This window comes from Choloepus didactylus, chromosome 23 (assembly GCF_015220235.1).
Source record: "Choloepus didactylus isolate mChoDid1 chromosome 23, mChoDid1.pri, whole genome shotgun sequence".
Classification (NCBI taxonomy): Eukaryota; Metazoa; Chordata; class Mammalia; order Pilosa; family Megalonychidae; genus Choloepus; species Choloepus didactylus.
In genome coordinates this window covers 31,147,110-31,157,754 of record NC_051329.1, presented here as the reverse complement: position 1 = coordinate 31,157,754, position 10,645 = coordinate 31,147,110, and the positions used below count along the sequence as shown (strand labels likewise).

At 40.6% G+C, this 10,645-nt stretch overlaps 2 pseudogenes; both read left to right on the top strand.

The window, feature by feature from the left end:
* On the top strand, positions 1-2,511 carry LOC119519330 (annotated as a pseudogene).
* A 156-nt stretch (positions 2,512-2,667) lies between these two features.
* Positions 2,668-4,054, top strand: LOC119519114 (annotated as a pseudogene).
* Positions 4,055-10,645: the final 6,591 nt, after the last annotated feature.

The following is a 10,645-nucleotide window of genomic DNA, read 5'->3' as shown; positions in this document are numbered from 1 at the left end:
ATGGCCCTGTCCCCTCTCCTCCTTGCCCTCATTGCTCACTGCACAGGTGACAAAACAAGAGGCCAGGGAGTGGGCTCTGGCAAGACATGTGGGGCCCTGTTTTCTCCTCTTGTCTGGAGGAAATCATCATCTCTCTCTATTCCTGCTTCCAGGGTCCTGGGCCCAGGCAGTGCTGACTCAGCCACCCTCGGTGTCTGGGCTCTGGGCCAGACGGTCACCATCTCCTGCTCTGGGAGCAGCACCAACATCGGAGACTATGATGTGAACTGGTACCAGCAGCTCCCAGGAAAGGCCCCCAAACTCCTCATCTATGATAGCAGCAATCGAGACTCAGGAGTCCCGATCGATTCTCTGCTCCAAGTCTGGCAACTCGGGCTCCCTGAGCATCACGGGCTCCAGTCAGAGGATGAGGCTGTTTATTACTGTCAGTCCTATGACAGCAGTGATGCTCACACAGTGCCAGGGCCATGGGGAAGTGAGACAAAAACTCCCCTCTCATCTGTCAGGAGGTTAGATGTCCCGCAGCAGCCTGTCAGCCTCTTTCTGGGTCTTCTGTTTATCTACTTGTCTCCCTGGGCCCAGGCTCACACCACACACAACCTTGGGATTTACTCTCCTTTCTTCTATCCCAAAGTCCCTCACAGCAGCCCATTCCAAGGCAAAGGAATCATTAGGGGTGAAGGTGATGCTGATTGTCCTGATTGTGGTGACATTTTCACAATTTATCAAGCTGAACACATTAAACATGTGCAATTTATTGTAAGTCAATTATATATCACTAAAGCTGTCAAAAACATAGTTCAATCTCTTCACTATCAAAGAGATTTTTGTTTTCTTTTTTTTTTTTTTTTTTTTTACATTCTATATCCATTGCCCTCACCATTCATCTCTTCAATGGTATCAGGCCTCTGGAAAGTTCTACCATATATTTTGCCCTCCCCTCTACATTCCATGTTATTTAATTTTTCCTAGTGTTTCTAAATACTCCTACATTTTCCAAGAACCCAACACCTCTCCTAGGAATATTTGCTTGCCCAGTTGCAGAAAACCCTCTCTCTATTCAAACCATATAACCAGCCGCCCCTGTTGAATGATGTGCACAAGTGTTTGCTTCCAGCTCACTTTGCACCCTCCCATCCACACAGTTAGTCACAGTGACAGGCCCTCTATTTTCCATATCACTTTCCTCTATTAATCCAGGAACTCCTCAGCAAAAAGACAATTTGTTAAAATCAGTTTCCTTGTAGCCCAAAGGTGTCTGTGGACTGACAGTGACCAGGTTCCTGGTCCAATGTCCTTGATGTTATCTCAAACTAGAAGCTGGAGTTTGACCAGTGAGCAGCAGGGGGCCTTGTATGTCTTCCCCAGAGTCTGCACAGTGGGTGCCCACAGCTGTGCAGCCCCCCAAACTCTCTAAGGCTTGCTGATGGAAATTCAACAGTTGTATTTTCCCTGGGCTGGGTAGAGTCTCTTGCTTATGGGTCTGAGTAAGGTCCTAGCAGGTGTTTCCTCCCAGCTGTCCCACAGGGTAAACTCTAAGTGTCAACCTTCATCCCCCAGAGTCAAAGAAACCAAGTTCTAGATTCTACCAGCCCTCAAGGTGGAGCAAATATCATAGTAGAAGACCCAAATTTGCATGGATATCCCCTCCTCTTTCAAACAATTGGAGAAGATAAGAACAAGTAGCTTAGAGCTGGACACTGCCTCAGCCCCCATGCATGTCTGTGTTGCAGGTTCCCTCTCCCAGCCTGTGCTGACTCAGCCACCTCCCCTCTCTGCATCCCTGGGAACATCTGTGAGACTCACTTGCACCCTGAGCAGTTGCCTCCTTGTTGGTGGCTGCACATATACTGGTACAGAAGCCAGGGAGCCCTCCCTTTTATCTGCTGACTTTCTACTCAGCCTCAGTAAGCATCAGGGTTCTGGGGTCCCCAGCTGCTTCTCTAGATCCAAAGATTCCTCAGCCAATGCAGGAATTCTGCAATTTCCAGGCTCCAGACTGAGGATGAGGCTGATTGTTACTGTGGTATTTAGTCCAGTGGTAATTACATGCAGTGCTCTGGATCCATGGGGAGGTGAAACAAAAATGCTCTTTTCATTCTCCAGCCCTGGGACAGCCAGGACTGCACTGGTTCTGACAAAGTGTAGATTAGGGTTGACTCCTAGACTCACATGTTCAGTTGGCTCCTGCTGCTCTTTGGAATACTTGATCTGTCAACTTCACATCCTTTTCTTCAGTTGAAATTTTGTATTTGTGCATTGCTAAATATTCTCACACAGGTCATGGTTTCTCAGAACCATGAGCAGAAATTCATTGCTTAGATTAAAAATCCCTAAAAGGGCCTCACCTCCTCCTGCCTCTTGGAGGGCAGGCTACAGCCACCCTCTACATCCACTCTCCCTCTCTCCCAGATCCATCCAGCCAGCTGTGCCTGGGGTGGCATGTGGGAGGTGGCCCAGATGCCCAAGCCAGACCCCAGGATGGATGGCTTCTCACAGGGCAAGCTGTGAATTCTTCTGCTGCTGCTCTGCCCAAGCTGCACTGCTGACAAGCTGGCCTTCCTGTCACCAGAGCTGATTTACCCAGAGCAGTGCAGCCCCAGCACCCAGCACACCTACAGTGGCCCTGGCCATGCTATAACCCAGCCAGCATTGCTGCAGCACAAGGAGGGCCCGGGCCTGGTCCCAGCATGTGCAGTCTGCACCCCAGCAGGCATGTGGACTAGCAGTACTCACTGTATGAGCTGTAGGCCTTTAAGGTCTTCTCCTGCACCACCCAGGACAAGTGGCTCAGGTCCATGTACTTGTGTGCCCTCCAGCCACTATACACTGCTCTTCCCACTTGGCAACACCATGGGCCTTGGCCAGATGTGCAGCTTCTGCATCAGCCTTCGCTCATGCATCAACTGCAAAATCTTCTCCTACAACTATTCAGGCTAAGGCATCAGTTGGGCAAGCCCTCAGAGAACCTCTAAGCTGATATTGCTGTGGCACGGCAGGTGTTGCACATCAGTATGGCATGAGTCCTGAGAACATCATCCTCTATGGCCAGAGTATTGGGACCATCCCCACAGTGGGCTTGGACTTGCAGTATGAGTGTGCAGCAGTCATTCTCCTTTCCTCTCTGATGTCTGGTTGGGGGCTGCCTTTCCTGACACCAGGGAGACACACTGCTTTGATGCATTCCACAGCATTGACAAGATCTCCAATGTCACCTCCCCCATGTTGATCATTCATGGTACAGAGAGCAAGGTCATTGATTTCTCCCATGGCCTGGTGGTGTGTGAGCACTGCCCCTGAGCTGCAGAACCCCTCTTGGTTGAAGTGGTTGGGCATAATGACATACACCTTTATGCACAATATCTTGAAAGTCTAAAATATTTCTTATCTGATGAACTTCCAAATTCCTGAAAAGGACAAATTGACATTACCTCATTTACTGTGAACAGAAGAGTTGTCTGTTTTGCACATGCTTTAACTGGATAGCTGTGATGGCTTGATAACCATGAAGACATGCCCAAACCTTAGGGTATATTAATCAAAGAGCTGAGGAAATCTTAATCTTTTGTATCCAGAAGTTGTTCTACTAATTCATACATGTTAATCTGAACAGCCATGTTTTTCAGCTTCATTACCTTGTAGGAATGGGAATGACAGCTGAATGTGAGAACACTTTTCTAGTACTGTATAAAGTATACTCACATCTCTTTTCTCTTCCTTATGCATCATTTATGATTCATGTATGCAGGACTCAACTCTCTCTCCAGGAATGTTCTCAGTATTTGACAGAACTCTCTCAGCCACTGGATTCATGGGTTCTGTAAATTTGTGAAGCTCTGTCAGTGTAACTAGAAAGCTGTTGTGGTGAAGACTCCTTTGCTACTTTTTAAAAATGCTGACCTTTCCCAAAACAAATCAACCGAAGGGCAATTTACTGGAACTGACATGATCTTCAACAATGGTAATGATGTTAATGTAATTGGAATATTCTTAACCAAAATGAAATGGTTTTTTTAAGTGCAAATTTATTACTAGCCAACACAGTTTTAATATTTTGATTCTTTGGTTGTTCTAACAAATAGCCTAGCAGACTTTCTTTCTGTAAATCAACCTTATAGGCTTTTCTAAAGTGCCGTACATTTCCAATTACATTGTGCATAGATTCTTAATGGATAGTTTCCTTTGACAGACCACAGTAATGAATTGCAAATTCCTTGTCTGTGATGTAAACGACTGAATAATTTTGTTAATAGTTTTCTGAATTCAGTTTTATTGAGATATATTCACATACCATACAATCATGTTGTACAATAAACTCTTCACAGTACCATCATATAGTTGTACATTCATCGCCCAAATCTATTTTTGAACATTTTCTTATACCAGAAAGAATCAGAATAAGAATAAAAAAAAAAAGAACACCCAAATCATCTCCCCATCCCACCCTATTTTTCATTTAGTTTTTGTCCCCATTTTTCTACTCATCCATCCATACACTGGATAAAGGGAGGGTGATCCACAAGGTTTTGCACAGTCACACTGTCACCCCTTGTAAGCTACATTGTTATACAATCATCTTCAAGAGTCAAGGCTACTGGGTTGGAGCTTGGTAGTTTCAGGTATTTACATCTAGCCATTCCAATACATTAAAACCTAAAAAGTGTTATCTATATAGCGGGTAAGAATGTCCACCAGAGTGACCTCTCAACTCCATTTGAAATCTCAGCCACTGAAGCTTTATTTCATTTCATTTCACATCCCCTTTTGGTCAAGAAGATGTTCTCAATCCCACAATGCCAGGTTCAGATTCATCCCTGGGAGTCATATCCTGCATTGTCAGGGAGATTTACACCCCTGGGAGTCAGGTCCCATGTAGGGGGGAGGGCAGTGTGATCACCTGAAAAGTGGCTTAGAGAGAGAGGACCACATCTGAGCAACAAAGAGGCACTAAGCAGGAGACTCAGGCACAATTATAAGCAGGTTTAGCCTCTCCTTTGCAGTAACAAGCTTCATAGGGCAAGCCCCAAGACAGAGGGCTCACCAAGTCAAGCTATCATCCCCAGTTTGTGAGAACATCAGCAACAACCCAGGTGAGAAAGTCCAACACCACATCCTCCCTCAGCTCCTCAGGGGTCCCTGAATATATACTTTTTCTCTGCCAAAATTATTTGGGATGTGTTGCTATTTCACTCTAACCTATACAGACCTACTATATCTCACTTCCTATTCAAAGTTCCATGTAATTGTGGTGTTTGAACAAACTGACTGTAGAAGTTATATGTTTAGAAAATACAAATCCTATACCAAATAAAAATTTCTTCCCTTGGTCTCACATGGAAATTGAAGTTTTAACACACAGTCAGTTTCAACCTTTACCCTTTGGCCCAATTTGCCCTAGTCTTAAACAGATCTGCTTATTCATATCTCTAATTGAAGTCTGGGCTCTTTTTCAGCTTTTTTTTAATGGTTGCTGTATGTTAATACTGACATTCATATCTGCTGAGTTCTAGCTCTGAGTTTCAGGTGTCACACAGATACCCAATATTCCAGACACCAGTCAGGTTATACATCAAGGGATCAACATCTCAGAGTTTGGAGACAGGCATTACAATTCAGGAATATTTGACTGCGTAAGTGCTTACAATCTAGGGACCATTACAATAATCTTTTCCCTGTTAGGCTGTGCTCTAATATTCAATTCTGAGTTTACACATCATAGTTAGTCCGTATCAGTGACACATTATAGTCTTTGCCTTTGTCTCTGGTGTACTTCACTCAAAATGCTGTTACAGGATTCCTTCACCTTGCATGTCTCACAACTTCACCCTTCTCATAGTTGCTCATATTCCATTGTGTGCATACACCACAGCTCACTATTCTGTTCCTCAGCCAGTGTACCCTTAGGCCACCTCTACCCACTGCAAATCATGAATAATGCCTCCATAAACACCAATGTGCAAATGTTCATTCATGTCTCTGCTCTCAGATCTTCCAAGTACATACCCCATAATGAGGTTGCAGGACCTTATGGCCTCAGATACTTAGCTTCTTGTGGAACCACCACATTGACCTCCAGAAAGGCTACATCAGTCTGCCCCTCATCAACAGTAAATAGGTACATCCCTCTCTCCAAGTTTTCTCCAACACCTTTACCCCTATTTATCTTTTTCCTACAATTTTATAGAAATATAGTCACATAAAATACAATTATCCACAGTGTACAATCAGTTGTTCATGGTATCATCATACGGTTGTACATTTATCACCACAGTGAGCACTTGAACACACTGATTACTATGAAAAAGTTTTTTTTGGTGAATAATAAAAAGATAATAGAAAGAAAAATAAAGTGTCATACAGTACAATATGTTAGTAAGGACAGAAAATAACATCACTACCAAGAATCCCATATCCCTCCCTTATAATCCCCTCTCATACACATTTAACTTTGATGTATTGCCTTTGTTACATTTAATGGAAGCATATTACAATGTTACTATTGAACATAGACTCCAGTTTGCTTTATGTTTTTTTCCCAAATACCACCTCTTTTTCAACACTTTGCATGGTTGGCATTCATTTGTTCTCCCACATGTGAGAACATTTACATTTGTACATTTAGTAACAGTCATTGCCAGTCCAGTTTTTGCCAAGTTACACAGTCCCTGTCTTCATCATCTATCTTTACCTCTGGTGTCATACATTCCCCTATCCCACCTCTTTCAGCCTTACTCACAGGCATCTTTGTTCAGTGTACTTACAATATTGTGCTACCATCTCACAGTACTATGCTATCTATTTCTGGATCTATACAATCAATCCTGCTGAACATTCTGTAGTCCTTCAGCATAAATGCCTGATCTCTACCCTCTTTCTATCTCCTGATAGATTGTTACCAGCTTTTAAATCTCAAAATTTGCTCCTAATGTTAGTTCATATTAGTGAGACCATACAGTATTTGTCCTTTTGTTTTTAACTTCACTCAGCATATCCTCAAGGTTCCTCCACATTATTATATATTCCATGCCTTTGTTCTGTCTTACAGTTGCATAATATTCCATCAGGTGTATAGTATAATACAGTGTGTTTATCCACTCATCCATTGATGGATATTTGGGCTGCTTCCATCTCTTGGCAATCATGAATAATGCAACAATAAACATCAGTTTACAAAAGTCCATTTGTGTCTTAACTTTCCATTCCTTTGAGTATATACCTAGCAATGGAATAGCTGCTTCATATGACAAATCTAAACCTAGCTTCTTGTGGATCCTCTACACTGTCTTCCACAGTGATTGCACCATTCTACATTGCCCCCAGCAATGAATAAGTGTGCCTCTTTCTCCACATTCTCTCCAGCACTTGTAATTTTGTTTTTTGGACCATGGCCGTTCTGGTAGGTATGAGATATCTCATTGTGGTTTTGATTTGCATTTCCCTAATAGCCAGTGAAGTTGAGCATTTTCTCATATGTTTTGAGCCATTTGTATTTCCTCTTAAGAAAAGTGTCTGTCCATGTCTTTTGCCCATTTTTTAGTTGGGTTGTTTGTCTTTCTGTTGTTGAGTTGTAGGATCACTATATATTTGGGATATTAAACACTAATCTGGTATGTGATTTCCAAATATTGTCCCCCATTGTGTAAGCTGCCTTTTTACTTTTCTAACAAAGTCCTTTGATGTACAGAAGTGTTTGATTTGAGGAGATCCCATTTGTGTATTTGTTCTTAGGTTGCTCATGCTTTGGGTGTAAGATGCAGGAAACCTCCTCCAATCACAAGATCTTTAAGATATTGCCCTACATTTTCTTCTAAGAGTTTTACAGTCTTAGCACTAATGTTTAGGTCTTTGATCCATTTTGAGTTCATTTTTGTATAAGGTGTAAGATAGGAGTCCTCTTTCATTCTTTTGGAAATGGATATTCAGTTCTCCAAACACCATTTATTGAAGAGGCTGCTCTGTCCCAGTTATTTTGGCTTGACTGCCTTATCAAAATCAACTGTCTGTAAATGCAAGGGTCTATTTCTGAATACTCAATTCAATTACATTAGTCATATGTCAGTACCATGTTGTTTTGACCACTGTAGCTTTGTAATGTGTTTCAATGCCAGGTAGTGTGAGACCTCTCAGTTCAATTCTCTTTCTAAAGATATTTTTGGCTATTCAGGGCATCTTGACCTTCCAAACATACTTGTTTATTGATTTTTCTATTTCTGCAAAGTAAGTTGTTGGGATTTTAATTGGTATTGCATTGAATCTAGAAATCAGTTTAGGTAGAACTGACATCATAACTATATTTTGTCTTCCAATCCATGAACACAGTTTGTTCTTACAATTTTCAAAGTCCTGCTCAATTCTTTTAGCAGTTTCTTGTAGTTTTCTCTTTATTGTTCTTTTGTGGCCTTGGTTCCTGAATACTTGATTCTTTTGGTTGCTGTTGTAAACTGTAATGTTTTTTTCTTGTTTTCCTCATGTTGTTGCACATTATTTGATTTTTGCACATTGATCTTGTAGACTGGCACTTTGCTGTATTCATTGATTAGTTCTCATAGCTTTGCTACAGATTTTTCTGCTTTTTTCTACATATAGAATCATATTATCTGTAAAGAGTGAAAATTTTACTTCTTCCTCTTAATGGTGACAGTGGGTATCCCTATCTTGTCCTGATCTTAGAAGGAAAGCTTTCAGTCTTTCCCCATTGAGTATGATGTTAGCTGTGGGATTTTTCATATATTGCCTGTCATATTGAGAAAGTTCCCTTCTATTTCTATCCTTTGAAGTGTTTTCATCAAGAAAGGATGTTGAATTTTCTCAAATGCATTTTCTGCATTGATCAAAATGATATGTTTCTTTGCTTTTATTTATTGATGTGGTGTATTACATTAATTGATTTTCTTTTGTTGCACCAGTCTTGTATACCAAGAATAAATCCCACCTGGCTGTGGTGCATAATTCTTTTAATGTGCTGCTGGGTTCAATTTGTGAGTATTTTGTTGAGTTTTGCATTCATATTCATTAAAGTGATTGGTCTGTAATTTTCTTTTTTTGTAGTATGGTTGTCTGATTTTGATATTAGGGGGATGTTGGCTTCATAGAATGAATTAGGTAGATTTCCCTCCTCTTCAATTTTTTTTTGAAGAATTTGAGCAGGATTGATATTCTTTCTTGAATGCTTGGTGGAATTCACATGTGAAGCCATCTAGACTTGGGAGTTTTTTTTGGGGAGCTTTTGGATGACTGACTCAATCACTTTACTTGTGTTGAGGTCATCTATTTCTCCTTAAGTCAGTGCTGTTTGTTGGTGCTTCTCTAGGAAATTGCCTATTTATTAGCATATAGTTTTGCATAGTATCTTCTCATTATCTCCTTTATTTCTGCAGGGTTGGTAGTTATGTCTCCTTTCCCATTCTGATTGTATTTATTTGCATCCACTCTCTCTCTCTCTCTTTTGGGGGGGGTCATCAATCTTATTGATTTTCTCAAGGAAACAACTTGTGGTTTTGTTGATTCTCTCTATTGTTTTCCTGTTCTCAATTTCATTTATTTATGCTCTAATCTTTGTTATTTCCTTCCTTCTGTTTTCTGTGGGGTTGGTTTACTGTTTTTTTTCTCTAGCTCCTCTAGGTGAGCAGTTAATTTCTCAATTTTGTTCTCCCTTCTATTTTAATATAGGAGTTTAGGGATATAAATTTCCCTCTCAGCACCACCTTTGCTGCATCCCATAAATTTTGATATGTTGTGTTTTAATTTTCATTTGCCTTGAGGTATTCAGTAATTCCTCTTGTAATTTCTTCCTTTACCCACTAGTTTTGTAGGAGTGTGTTTTTTAGCCTCCATATTTTTGTGAATTTTATGATCTTCTGCCTGTAATTGGTTTTCAACTTCATTCCATTATGATCTCACAAAGTATTTTTGTATAATATCAATATTTTTAAATTTGTTGAGACTTGTTTTGTGACCCAACATGTTCCCTGAGCACTTGAGAAAAATGTGTATTCCGTTGTTGTGGGGTGAAGTGTTCTATAAATATCTGTCAAGTCTAGTTCATTTATCACACAATTCAACATCTCCATTTCCTTATTGGTCCTCTGTCTAGATGCTCTCTCCATTGATGAGAGCAGTGCATTGAAGTCTCCAACTATTATTGTAGAGGTGTCTACTTCTTTCAGTGTTCTCCACGTTCAGCTCATGTATTTTTGGGCAATATGTATTACTGCATAAATATTTATAATTGTTATGTTTTCTTGATGAATTCTCCCTTTTATTAATATATAGTGTCCTTCTGTCTCTTTAATTGTTTTACTTTTGAAGTCTCAGTTGTCTGATATTAATATAGCTACTCCCACTTTTTTCTCATTGTTGCTTGCACGAAATACTTTTTCCAATCTTTCACTTTCAGCCTATTTTTGTCTTGTGTCTAAAGTGAGTTTCTTGTAGATAGCATACAGATGGGTCCTGTTTTTTAATCCATTCTGCCAGTCTATGTCTTTTTTTTTGGAGAGTTTATTCCATTATTGTTTAGTGTTGTTCTAGTTTGCTAATGCTGCAGAATGCAAAACACCAGAGATGGATTGGCTTTTATAAAAAGGCAATTTATTTGGCTACACAGTTACAGTCTTAAGGCCATAAAGTGCCCAAGGTAACACAT